This window comes from Hirundo rustica, chromosome 14 (genome assembly GCF_015227805.2).
Source record: "Hirundo rustica isolate bHirRus1 chromosome 14, bHirRus1.pri.v3, whole genome shotgun sequence".
Classification (NCBI taxonomy): domain Eukaryota; kingdom Metazoa; phylum Chordata; class Aves; order Passeriformes; family Hirundinidae; genus Hirundo; species Hirundo rustica.
The window spans coordinates 4,940,309-4,954,595 of NC_053463.1; the positions used below are offsets into that span (position 1 = coordinate 4,940,309).

The 14,287-nt window shown below is 42.6% G+C and overlaps 1 protein-coding gene across 9 annotated transcripts in view; it reads right to left on the reverse strand.

Annotated features, from left to right (window-relative positions):
• The window catches only part of SGCD (sarcoglycan delta), a 497,197-nt gene that overhangs the window by 195,400 nt on the left and 287,510 nt on the right, over nucleotides 1-14,287 (reverse strand). For 8 of the 9 annotated variants that reach the window (XM_058422461.1, XM_058422456.1, XM_040078046.2 and 5 more), the window contains one exon: nucleotides 4,685-4,870. The gene's annotated coding sequence lies outside the window, so the exon portion shown is untranslated. Of the gene's footprint in view, nucleotides 1-4,684; nucleotides 4,871-5,291; nucleotides 5,554-14,287 lie in introns of those variants that run through there. The other variant, XM_058422458.1, reaches the window with a different exon arrangement.

The window sequence follows — 14,287 nt, forward strand, 5'->3', positions numbered from 1 at the left end:
AGTAAAGGCTCCAGAGCATCCTGAGTGATCAGTCCCATATGAGACATTCTCCACTAAGCTTTGTTCTGGCAGCATTCCCACTATTTGAGGAAGGAGACGTGCAGCTGGATGGGAAGCTTGCAATGCAGAACTGTCTTAACTACATGGCAGGATGATGGCAGTCCATAATTAATTTTCCACATCAACTGTTGGCTGCCCTCCTCTTCCTCTCTGCTAGGCTGCAAACTGTCAGTGGATACTTACCCAGAAAGCAGGCCTGCCACAGAGCAAAAAGCATGATTATTATTAGCTAGCATTTTACAGGGCATGCTAGCCAAAAATCAGAAATGAGCCTGGGCAGAGTGAGAGCAGTACCAGTGCAGAGGGAGCCCTGCCAGAAGCTGCTTGTCTGAGAGATGCAAAACCAAAGGGAACAGAAGAGCAGGATGAAGGCAGCAAAATAGATAGGAGAAGGTTGCAAGGAGAAAATCTGTTCTCAGACAATGGTTTTGAGCCAGCTGATTTCCAAACATAGACCCTTTTCCACCCTGGCTGGACTCTGCCTAAGACACGGCCCATGGGCTGCCGAGCAGCAGCTCTGCAGAGGACAAGGGGCTCCAAACCGCTTCGTCTCCTGAGAGAAAGAACATGCACTCCACTCAGAGCCAGCATCTCCCACTCCTCAGTCCCCAGATCTGACTGGAGTGCAGAGTTATTCCAAGGAGGTTGCTGGTCCTGGCACGGGAAAGGTCTCCAGGAAAAAACAAACCCCAACTTCATCAGGCTCCCTGAAGCACCACTACAAACATCAGAGGGCAGAAGGCAGAGCCACAGGCTGCCAGCCCAGGAGCCAGGCCATTGTATGACTTCAGACAGACCCACTGACTTCTCAGTACTTCAGCAGAACAGGTAAAGGACTATTATATTACTGTTCTGTGATTGGTATCTTAAGAATCTCATGTTAGTTTTGGAGTTTCTTATTTTCTTTCAGCAATTCAACTTGGTTCTGCCGCCGCTATCACCTTTTTAATTCATTTTCCAACAAGATATTTGTTATCAGAAATTGTGCTTTGATATGTGTCAGGTTGATGGATTCAATAAAAGCCCTGTCAGGAGAAGCTGAGTGAATGGGGCTGCAGAAGTGGCATCATCAAGGGAATTGATACCTCAACAGCCAGTCTGCTGATCTTGCAACAAAAATATAATAGCTGGTTTATTTCCTCACCCTGGCAAAACAGTCCAGAGGAACAATAGAAAATATTTGCATATATGTTACTCATGCAAGCAAGCTCAGTCTGCTCACTGATAAAAAAACATATGTAAAACACAATCCTGCATGCTGTCCTCTTGTCCTGTTTGGTGTGCAAATTTCCATCCAGAGGAATAAAGGCTTTAATCAAAACAAAGCTCTTAGTGTAATTTTGGGAATTCAAGCAGCAATCCCGTGATGCTCCACTCAAAATTTTCCCTCAATAATGTTGGAGGACAATTTTACTGACAAATATTCAGACACAGCCACCTGTACCCCTCAGCAAAGACAATGAAAAGTTGCTTTACTGTGAGAGTCAAACCTAGAGGCATATAAAAACAGAAGGTTTCTTCCTGATTTAATAAATGAAATCATGTAAGAAAGAAGAAAAAATTGAAGAAAGAAATAATAAGTTTCTTATCAGACCACAAAATACAACGAATGAGAGAGGAGACCTGATCACTGCTCTGCTGCAAGTCAAGCAGGGCTTGAAATCTCTGCTCCAGCTGATCAGAGCATCACAGCTGCAACACCACCCCTGCACTGGCCTAGAGCACAGAGATGTTTTTAACTGGAAATAATCTACAGAACATCTGGAAAAGGTAAAAAACCGTGATGTTGAGATTCAACTTTTAGAAAAGAGAAATAATATTACTAGTCTAAACAAAGCAAAGGGAAAATTTCCATAGCAATTAATCTGAAAAAGGTGAATTACACTGAGGATTTATGTTCATGTAATGAAGACAATTAATTGCTATGAGAGTCATAAAACACATTAAATGAACAGGTTTTTTTCCAATTTTACTTGCAAGATAAAATTTATTAACTATGTTTAATGGCTACTTAAAATTTCTCTTAAATATTTATTAAATGTGCCTTTTCAGCTGAACAGAGCATTTTACTACTAATCCAAAAATGAGCAATTTCGGAAAAAAACTATTGCTCTGCCCATTATCTGCAGATCCATTTAAATTAATTCCTCATACTATAAGATTACCATCAGCACAATTTCATAATGTTGCTAAAAGGGAATCTGCTCATCTCAGGTGAGCAAACACTCCACTGCAAAGCTGAATGAATTCCGCTCACATGATTTTCCAGATGTTTCAGTTTTCAGTAGAGATAGGCAGGGAAACATTGAGTCCCAACGTTATTAAGTTTTTCTGTAATCACTTAATTAAAACCCTCTCTACTTGGGAGAGCAGGACACATGGAAGAAACTGGATCAGGTGGGAACAGTGACCTCAGAAAGATCCACATCCAAATCTTGTGCTCAGCCAAGGCTGCGTGTCTGCAGCTGTGGGATGCAGCTTGTGCACTTAGACTGCCTGAAAATCAGGGACAGATGTTTGCCACTTAGAAGTGACCTGGAAGTGACTCTGTTTCTTATTCACTATTTACAAAATGGGGATAAGTAGCACTTCTGCCTTACTAGGGTGTTGCGGGAACAGATAAAGTTGATGGCAGTCAAGCACTCCTGGTAATCAGGAGCCCCAAGACGAAGAGAATCAATAAAGAAAGGCTTAATCTACTTAAGTGAGCAACAACAGTTTGGCCAAATCTTTATAGTTTAGCACAAACTTCTCAACCTGCAATGTTCTTCTTAAAGATGAAGTTTCTGTAAATGTGAGATTTAAATAAGAACCAAGTTTTAGATCTGATGGTCACAAAGTAAAATGCAAAAGTATAATCAAAGTCCAACCTAGAGTTTAATGCCTTAATAATATTTTCACACAAATCAATTGTACAGACCTTAGAGTGAGACTTGGATTGGCTCAGGAATGACAGGAGAGCTCATTTATTACCCCCCTGACCAAGGCAGGAGCAGCACCACGGTCACACCAGCAACCAACAGCTCTGGAGCAGATCCTCACACACCCTGGGACACCCTGGGCACCCAGCAAAACTCACACCCTCACTGCAAGGAACATTTACATATTTCAACTCAGAAATCTCAACCCCAAACGAGGAATAAACAAAACCGCTGTGATTTCTACATTCTAACAGTGCCAATTTTTTCTCTGCAAGAGTCAAGAAGCTCTCTTGATTATGAAATACCTCTCCTACAACCTTCCCTTTTAAGTGTTATAATCACAAGAGCAGAAGCTTGGGAATAAACAGAAGTGAAGAGGATAATAAAGGAAGGAGCAATGTTTAACAAGCTCTTCTTCCAGAAACCAGAGCAGGCAGACAAGCGGAGCTGTGCTGCGCTGTAATGACGGGAACCTCGCCCTGGCAACCGTGTTGTTTGCTTGAAATTCCTGGACAAATTAACAGTACATGCTGTGGCTGGAACAGACCTTTCTTGACCCTCAACATTTAAAAGTTAAGCACCCAATTTAAGCTATTCCAACCAACTTTTCCCTGCAATTGCCAGACACTGGCAGAGCTCTGCTGGAGCATTAGAGTTTGAGCCCTCCAGAGCTAACATGACAAGCGCAACCAGATCAAAAGCAGGAGAACTAATATACACACACCTGCACCGTGGTTTATTTTAGAGGCTTTTAAGAAAGTCTTGACTTCTTTTCCCTGCTCCTCCACTAACACCAAGCACAGGTGTTATATTGCTGCTGTACTTTTCTCAACAAGATTATAGTGCTGGTTCAGTCATATAAAAGAAGTCAATACCCATGTGTTAAATGAAAAAGGATACTATCATCTGCTACCACCCTACTGAGATCTGGGAACCATTGCTTTAAATCTGTTGTCTTTTTTTTTTTTTTTTTTTGACTCAGAAAACTTTGCTTTCACAGAAGTAACCTAACATAGGTAAAAGAAGCCATAGAACCAGGGACTGTATTCACCCTAAAATCTCATCTAGCACGATCTTCAATATGTCCTGGCCTTCAGTTTCTTGTCAGAAAATGGTTGCATATTTCCTTGCTACACTTCCTGCACAGCCAGGGCAACATTTGTGTGGGTATGAGAACACTCACACAGGCAAAAAATGTAAGTGCTACACAACAAAGGGGGAATAAGACTATACAGGAAATTGGTAGTGGTATTTCCATCCTTTGCACACAGTGAGAATATACAAAGCACGAAGGAAAGCACAGGGCTGAACTACAAATTTCATCTATTTCATCTCCTTTTTTCCCCATCTCTGACCCTCAGAACTATGGTCATTAGTGAAACACAACAAGTGGGATTTTCAAAACGTGGATTCCCATCACCAAATATCCATCACCAGCAGCAACACACAACCATCAGTGAGCATTTTGTTCAATAAAGAACTTCACATAAACAGACACCCCCTCAAGCTCAAGACAATAAAACCACTTCGCTCCTGGTGAACGCTTTCTAAATTCAGGGAGAGCAAAGCTTATTTACAGACACAGTATGAGCATGGCATGAATACAGCAATAAACTCAAAGGCTGCTAATGCTCTGCTTTCCCCATATGTAGACAGTCAGAAAAGAGCAAAAATACAAGAGCAGGGAAAAAAAAAATACATACCTTACCAAACCTGACTGCTGGACGCGACTCGTTTCAGAGCAACATTGGGGTGAAGGTAAGTTCCTCAGGCGACCACCAACCACAATTCCTTTCTGAGCCCCCCAGAGGCTCCAGCTCTCCCTTGCCCGTGTCCCTGAGGAAGATGCAGTGTCCTCCAGTATTTCAGAGTCTCAGCGGCAGAAGATGCTGCTCAGAAAAAGAAAAGAGGAGAAGGCGTGGCATTAAATTCTAGGGTCAGTTGTTTGGCAGATTCAGAGCAGAACGCAAGACAACACTGGACAGGAATGAAATGTCAAGGCAGGACAGAGAGTCTGTGACAATCCATCATGTATGGCACCTTCAGAGGGCAATCACTGAATTCAAGAACTGTGGTGCAAAGCTATTCCTGCTTTACAGTACTTTTATAGTGTCCCTAGACCAGGAAATGAATGACAGCCTGGCTGCTTTTTATTCCTGTCCAATATTGCAACACAAAAGTAACTAATGCACTTCTCCACAGGGAATATTTTAATTCATTATGGCATTTCTGAAGAATAACAGGACTTTGATATTAAAAGCAGAGACATCACCCCAGTCTTAATACTCTGTACAATAAAATGGTTCTTACTGAAGAAATTCAAAGCTTAGGAGCTCACAGCAGATGAGAAGTCATGACTGCCAGCCCAACACTCCACAGTTCCCAAAGTTCTGCCTCCAACAAAATTGTCAGAGACCAGTAAATGTCCTGGGGTTTTCTGGGAGCAGGAGGCTAGGCATCACCACGTTTTCTAGCCCACTGTCACTGCTGGATGTGCTCAGAGTTTCCAAGGGGTCAGACCCTGGCACTGAGCAGGGACATGGGGCCTCAGCAGGGGCACCAGGTGAAGGACAGCGATGGAGGCAACCACCAGCAGCAGCACTGCCAGCAAACAGAAACCTCAGAGCAGCACTGGGAAGTGCAAATGCTCAACCCTAACCCCTGCCAGGTGGGAAACACTCAAAGGATCATCCTTCCCCCACCCAGATAATACAGCCTGTGAAGCAAAACGAGGCACAGCAGCACAAAACAGGTGAGGACTGGGGAAAGAGCAGGATCTGAGCTCCCTGTGTCAGATACATCCATGGCTCACACCCTTAAACCACACCCAGAGATGCTTTTTTAAGATTAACTCAGCAGCCATGAAGATACTCTAACTTTGCCTAGGAATTTTATAAAAAGCAAAGGGGAAAAACAGCAGAGATCTACAAGAGGTTTCCCTCAGAGGAGAAAACCTGTGGCAGCTCCAAAAAATCCCATTACACCTTCACAAGAAACCCTGAACCCACAAACAGGTTACACCTATCAGGATAACACATTAGGTTTTGGGCTTGTGAGAAGGAAGTTTTCAGCAACCAACACATGAAACTGCATACTGAAAGTTAGCACCATAGTGCCATATATATATATATATATATATACACACACATATACACATATATATACACACACACACATATATATATACACACACACACATGTGTGTGCGTGTATACACAGACACAAATGTACATAATGGTTTTTTTCTTTTTTTGTTGAAGTCCATGCAGCACGCATAGTCACACAGATCAGAAAAAACCAAATTTTACTGGACCTAATAATTACTTTACTGGACCTCATAAGTAACATACACCCCTAAAGGCTCCCCAGCACCTTGTGGGACACCCACAGCAGGAGTCAGGGTGGCAGACCTCAGCCCTGTGACTGTTGTACACATTTGCAGACTTCCTGCCTCTCTTGAACTCAGACATGAAGGACAAAAGTGGATCTTCACAGCTCCTGTCCTCTTCCAGGCCAACCATGAAACATCTGACTGCCAACTGAAATGCCTGCTGAGTGACTTGTGGGCATAGGAACGGCTGATGCTGCACTAGTTTGATCTGCAGGCAGCAGTGAGACCTAATCCTACTGCTTTTAAGGGATTTTATCTCTGGAGACCACAGCTACAATTACTTTTTCATTTGTACTTGTAAATTGTAACATAGAATAGCCACTAAAGAAAATCAGTGCTACATTTTTGTGCATTACCCAGAGCATCAGCTGAGTAGAGGAAGGAACAGCAGCAGGACCAGATCATCACTGCAACCTGAGTGCAGGGACCTGGGCTCACCTGGGCTTGTGAAAGTTCCTGTTCAGCACAGTTTGCCAGTGAATATGCAGCAATGTGAAGGAGGAGAGGTAACGAGAGGTGTGCACGTGGAGGTGAAAACAACTTCATTCATGACAAAATGCAGTGAGCGTGCACAATTCCCATCTCTCATGATACAACTGAGATGGGGCAACTTAATGAGATTAAATCAATGGCCAGTGAGCAGCAAAGTGTAGATGCTCCAGTCTGGAGTCAACGTGCTTCCTGCACACTCTGCTGATGTGTATCACACAACACAGAGGCAGGGAGCCAGGCCAGGGACCATTCCAGCCAGCAATAAAGTAAAAACCTACAAAAGATAAATGCACGGAAACCCTCACCCGCTATAATTTGTGTTGGCTCTGAATCATACAAGGGAAAAAAAGAAGAAAAAATATAATTAAAAAAAAAAAAAAAAAGAATATATGCCATTTGTGCTGCCCAGAAAAACCCCTTCACATTCAGTAGGTCACTCCTCACTTGATGGTCAGTGTCCAGCTGTTTCCCTCTCAAAGCCAGGGACTGTGGAGAGCCCATCACAGACCTGCCAAGATGTTTCTTAGACCTTGGCCTTGGGCAGTTCTTGGCAAGCCCAGAGCCTCGGGAGCACCCCACAGCTGCAGAGTGAGCACAGGGTGCCCAGAGCAGCTGTGGCTGTCCCTGGATCCCTGGAAGTGTCCAAAGCCAGGCTGGACAGGGCTCGGAGCAGCTGGGATAATGGAAGCTGTCCCTGCCCACAGCACAAGGTGGGAACTGGATGGGCTTTAAGAACCTTTCCAACCCAAATCCATTTGACACAAAAATCATCCATTTCAGCCTGCACCTGCCTGCCTGAAACAAAACCAAGTCTGAACTCGCAGAAAATGCCCCACGTCCTAGAAACCTCACAGTTTTGTTGCGCTGTTTCTAAGTTGCTGCATTCCCCCACTCCCCTTTGATCAGAGGGAACACGCCGACAAACTGCAAATTACTTTCATTATCCCACCACTTTGGATTTTTACATTCAGTTAACATAGTTAAGTGGTATCAGATCCGTCTTCCACTCACAAAAGCCGGCATATGGATGTTCCCATTAATCAGAAAAGGCAGACAAGACATTTTTCCAGTAAAAAGAGAGTATTTCCCTTGGAAGAATCTCAGTCTTTTGCTGATGCAAAGCATGAATTATACAAAATAACGATATACTTTAGATGTAACAAATAAGCTCAAATATTAAATGTGAAGACACCATTTCTATCTTGGGATGTTTCCAGGCCACAAATCAATGAAGTCTAGGAGCCTCTCTCTCTCTCTCAGGAAGCCTTGCTGTACCTTTGTCCTGCTCCTAATTCTTGTTTTCAGGCATCAACTATTGATCCCTGCCAGGGTGAGGACAGGAGCTGGCTGGACCCTCCTCTGACCCAGCACACTCATCCTTATATTTGTGTGTCATACAGCTTAAGGTGCAGCCTGGCTGAAGGCATCAATGGCACGGCTCATTGCTGAGCTTTTGCAACTTCAGCAAGGGCAAAAAAGAGGTATCTAGAAGCTAAACGGCACATCTGCGGAGCAAATATTACAGTGTAGTAGACACTCAAATTAGTATTAGTTTGTCTCATCAAAAATTAATTACAATCTACCTAAACTGCAATTGAATAAATTAGTTGGGCATAGAAAAGATTAAATATTTAAAGTGGCTGGTGACTGAAAAATAATTGAAAACATAACTCCTTGCTTAAATATTAAATTTCTTTTATTTTTATTGCTAGCGTGGCCATTAAGAAATCAGAGTTCCTTAAGTGTGTGCATTCATGTAGACATGTATGACACATACAGAACATGTTCATGTACACTCTTCTAACTTCCCTCTCTCCCTAAAACTAAACCTGGGCAAATATTTTCAATTAATAAAGAAGAGCTCCACTGGGAGAGCCAGAAGAAAAGCTGTGAAACAGGCAAGGGAAAACACATTTTTACTGCTAAGTATTTAGCAAGGTCACCTGCCTCTGCAAACGCAGGAGAAGAGATCCCCCAGCAGAGTCTGAGCACAGCAGGGGATTACACCAATTCATTAGCAGGTATATCTTCTAATTACAGCCTCGGACATGAGTCCCCACACAGCTGAGCAGGGAACAACTGCTGCTTTTTGCCTTTTCCTCGGGATCAAGCGCAGAGTTTCCTGCTGAGCTCCAGGACAGCACCAGCACAACCCCACCCCAGGCTCCGGCTCCAAGCCAAGCTCTCTGTTATCCCAAAGGATGCTCCTGACTCCTCCCAGCTCCAGTCCTGGGGGAAGCTGTGGCAGTGACAGCTCACCCCGTCAGCTCCATCCCCGGTAAAGATCTCACATTAATTTACTGCAACGGTGACATGGGTGAAGAAGGGAATAAAATGAGACTGAATCCCTCCTTCCACGAGGCTAATGGTAAAAAATTGGTAGCAATGCAACTCTGGCACATTTCCAACTGTGACACTTAGAGTGTTGCCCACAGCCGTGTCCCAGACACACTTCATCATTCACCATGGCTCAGTGCAAAACATAAATAAAACAGAAGTCATCAGCACTACTGGCACTCAGCTGTTTGGAGGCTTTTTTTTCCCCCCTTCCCTGCCAACAAAACAAATAGTGAAACAGGGGAGCTGCAATTCAAGTGGTAACACCCACCATTAGAAATTTGGTGGGGGCTGGTGGTGGTGTGGAGGGAAATGAACTCAATTAAAGAATGCAGGAAATAATAAAATGAAGAATACGTTGACAGATTAACACAATAGAATACCGTGATGCTGCTGAAGGTCAGCATTGATTTTTGTTATCCAAGTACAAACTAAAGGTATCCAGGAATAAGGAAACAAGTGGTTCATCATCCTTGTTGAAGGAACTATTCCCATCATAACAGCATCAACATTACCTTATGAGACTCATGAGTGTAATTAATATCTTGCTGTGTTAGAAAATGCTATGACACTGCACAGGTTTTTCTGCTGTTGCACATAAGTAAATACTTTCTGAAAATGAACCCAAGAAATGCCCTGGAAATACTTCCAATTTGAAATAATATAGACTCCTTTCTTCAGCAGGCATTTGGTTTTAATCAAAGATGCTTCTCAAGTTCAAAAGCATTAAGTTGCAGGTTACTGTCTAACTCTCCAACTGCCAACACTGCATTACATAATTAAGTGTTTTTATTATTATTACTCCTCCTATTACAGCCTGCTTAGACTATAAAATAAGATCTCTTGGGCCCCTTACACTCAAACATTTACATCTGCCCTTGTGCTGAAGCTCGCTCAGGAGATTATTGTTTCTTCTGCCAGTTCAATGGAAAGCAATGATGGAGTTACTGCAATGCATATGTCCTTGTCAAATAATGCCTTCAAAGGGGTGGAAGCACATTTGTGGGGGGAAAAAAAACAATACTGAACTCACTTCAGCAGTGAGTAGCAACCAGCTTCCATTGAACCGGAGAGGTCGTCACAATAATAGAGTAACAAAACGAACCCAGCTCTCCCAGCAGGAGCTGACAGGTCTGTACCAGAGGCAGCTGTGTGATACAGCCTTCACAGATGGAATAATATCTAAGTGGATTTCCTCTTATTCTAGATTAAAATGGGAATCTAACATATTTGTGATGAAGGGAACTGGCTCAAGCAGGTCCCTTCATCACAAATTTGAAACAAGCTTCTCCAGCCCCAAGTGCACTGCAGCGACATTAACTTGTTTCCCAGCTCACTAAAAAGCTTCATTTCCAAATTCAGTCTGGCAGAGTCCTTAACTCATCAGTAAGGTAAAGCCAGTGCCTGTCTTTTCCTTTATCCTCTTCATCCTTTTTACACTGAGCCAGGGACAGATGTTTTCCAAAAGTTGGGACATATTATCGCTTTTCCAGCTTCCCCTCTCCACCTGTGGCTCACATATCCACACACCTCTGCCAGGGTGAGGGCTCCACTCTGCAACCACAGCGCTGCACGGGTGGGATGTGCTGTGAGAACCTCAGCTGACCCAAGGGAAACAAAATTTATCCACCTGTGCACAACACAGAACTATGCCAACCAGAGAAAAAACAACCCAGCAAAAACTTCTACCCACGCAAAGTGCTCTGAAATTATTCTGGGATGTATTGTCTATGTTCTGTAAAAATCAAGTACATTCCAGGTTGAAGAATGCTGTTTATTACTAGAAGGTCCCAATACCTTTCCATCTCTTTACCACAGCTGAGAGCCCATGAGTGGATCCTCAGGAAAGAGAAGCACTTGCAAACCCCAGAAGTTTGCCTTCCACCACACAGCCACGGTGCATCTGCAACGTCAAATCACAACTCCTTTAATGTTCTCACCCCTTTCCAAACACACAAACATCCCTCCTCAGCCTCCACATGGGAGAGATCTCGAGTTCACCCATGCCAACACCTCCTGCTGCCTACTCTCAGAGAGAGAAGATTTGCTGGACTTTGACGAAGTCAGCAAATACATGAAATACTCTAATTCACCCATAAAATAAGGCAGTGTCACAGCGCTTCCGTGGGGAAACGCTGCCTTAAAGTGCTGTAAATCCTGAAGAGTGGAGCAGAAATACAGCACCTGGCAGAGCCAGCCTGAACTGCCTTCAGTGCCCAGGAGCCTCAGAGCAATCTTTGATTTGTGATGAAAACCAGAACATCTAAAGGGGGACGATCGAACATCAGGGAGTTTAGAACACCCTTCTTACAAAATAGGCTGGATTCCTGTCAGACACAGCTCAAGGCTGCTGACTCCAGGACCAGACCCCGGCCAGAAATATGTCATTAAACCCAGGCAGAGCTTGGCATGATGTGAAAAAACTCATTTATCCACCACTGGCAAAGAAACCACACATGGCACCTCAACCCCATGCAAATCTAGACACGGCTAAAGTAAATAATTAAATACAGATTAAAACTACTTCTAACAGTGCAGTGTTTGAGAAAGAAATTGGACTTTTCACTGATAAAAACTTGTATTTCCTACAGGTGCACAATGACACGCAGAATTAGCAGTGCTTAGACTGCCTGTGCCATCAGGTGTTTGCATTGCTGCTCTGCCACCCACAGTTCATCACAGCAGCACATAATTGCGTCCAGTTAAAAAACCTTTGGAATTATGAAACCACAGATATCATGCATGAGAGTTTAGCGTGCTCTTCTTCTTTTTAAAGTGCTTCTAAAACTCCAGATAATGTTGTTGTCAAAACCAAGCTGCAGCTCTGCGTGTATTTAAGCCAACTAGCTCCAAAGTGATTTTTGCTTTAGGCCACTAAAGCTTAAACAATTGGATATTGCAAAAAAAGCCTATAGCTACCTATCTGCATAGCACTGCAAGCAGTTTGAACACCACTGAAATAAAATTCATTGCCTTGAATTTATCACTTTTCAGTGACTTCAGTGCGCCTTTGCCAGGGATAAATTTGCCCACCGGGTTCTGGGACACGAAAGGACTATGAAATCACAGCCTGTAGAAATGTCACTGAGGGGGTTTGGATGCGGGCAAGCCTGTGCATCGAGGAATTCTTCTCATTACGAATCTGCAAACCTTTGGCAGTTTGTAAAATGCTGCTCTTAGAAACATTTTGAGGAGCTATAAATAGACTGTTCAGCCCATGATAAATTATAATCTGTGAAGACTGCAGGACTAGAAATGTCTACAGCTCTGGGTTCTCAGTACAAGCTTTCAGGACTTCTCTGACCAAATTTTCGGACTTCAAGTTTTCATCTGTGTGTGTCCTTGTTTTTAGATGAATGTCAGAGTCACTTCTGAGATTTTCCCATTTCTAACAAAATGTGCTACTTTTAAGAGTCAAAACCTGACACCAGTCATACAAACTGAAATGCTCTTGAGACACCCCTGGTTTAAAATAAAATAGAGAGAGGCTCAAGTTCCTACAGTCTGATGTCCCTGAAACTCCCAATTTTCAGAAGCCATATAGTTTCACTGCATCTCACAAGAAAATTCAGAAATTTTGATGCAACCTCCTGAACCCTTGAGCCAGCTTGAAGTTACAGCCACACACTCTGCTCCTGGGGATCAGCTACTGAAAAGGCTGAATTTCACCAGCTCTGAGCTGCATTCAGAGTAGAAACAGTTGCAGGTTCCTCCTAACTCACCTCCTCTCACCAAGAAAAGCTTTTCCGCTCTGATTGCTCACTAAGCTGGAACATTGACAGCGGAGGACAGCACACGCTCCTCACAAAAAATATAAAACAATAAGTAGAGGAGGAGGAGTGTATGATCAAATTTGCAGTCTGTGTAACTCAGACTGGAGGTTTTGAAGTTAATGACTGCAGAGTAATTTTTTTTTTTTTTTTTTTCCCTTTTCAGATCCATACTGTGGTTTTCCAGTCAATCCAAAGAGATGTGACAGCCACTATGCCCCGACAGCCATTGCTCAGTGGCCATTACAATTATACACAGGCAATTATTGCTGGGCCAGAGACTCATGGGAAATGTGCCTTCCCCTCCCTATTTCACCGTGAAACGACAACAAAAAGTAGTTAAAGTATGTATTAATGGTTTTTCAAATAATATACTTGATTACATCTACTGCAGAATATTTTTTTCCTCGTGTTTCTGCAATAAATCTGACCAGGAAAAGCAAATTTATGCTCACAGTTTGTATCATTATAAACTCAACACATTTGATGTGAAAAACCTACAGTTTAATTGCTTGATTTAGATTTTGGCTGGTAAAATGCGTACTGAAACATTACTATTTTAATTATGTTAATTTATAACTGAAAAGCTAAATTTGCAAAGGCAATAACATTAATTATTTACTTGCCCATTAAAGCTGAATATTTATTACCAAGATAATTGGCTTCATAAGTCTGCCAAAAAAATTAAAAACAAGTTTATGTACTGACTTACAGAGGAGTGAGTGATAGTGCAGCATCTCTCAGCAGGTTGTGTGTGTTTAATGGATTGCTCTGATATACAATTACATTTCTTTCATTTATAGTCTGTTACATTTCATTTTTTCAAAAGATTTTATTTTTTTTCCTTTTTAGAGATGCCAGTTGTGACTCAGAGCAAGCTCCTTTACTGCTCTGCAGCCAAAATCCTCAGTGCAGTGTGAGGGACTTCCACTGGTTTAATAATTTATGAACATTGCATCTCACCTGGCCATCTAAATGCTCACTGAATGTAGGATTACACTGGGTTAATCAACTGAAAAGGGAAACAGTGACCCAAAATAATCCAGTTCACAGCCAGAACAGGAGGGTTAAGAAAAATCACTAGTGAGGAGTCCCCACCTTTGCTGGTATTTTAGCTCCATTTCCATTTGTGAGACAGCAAATATATCCAATGCCTATTTATGCGTGCATCTTCAAAGTAATAAAATTAACTTACTAATGCTTACAGAACAATTTGTATATTACCTTGATGTAGGATGAAAGGCTAGTTTTGATTGCTGTCTAGACACAAATCCTAATTCCATTTGGCCATGTCATTCACCAAGCAGACACCTTCC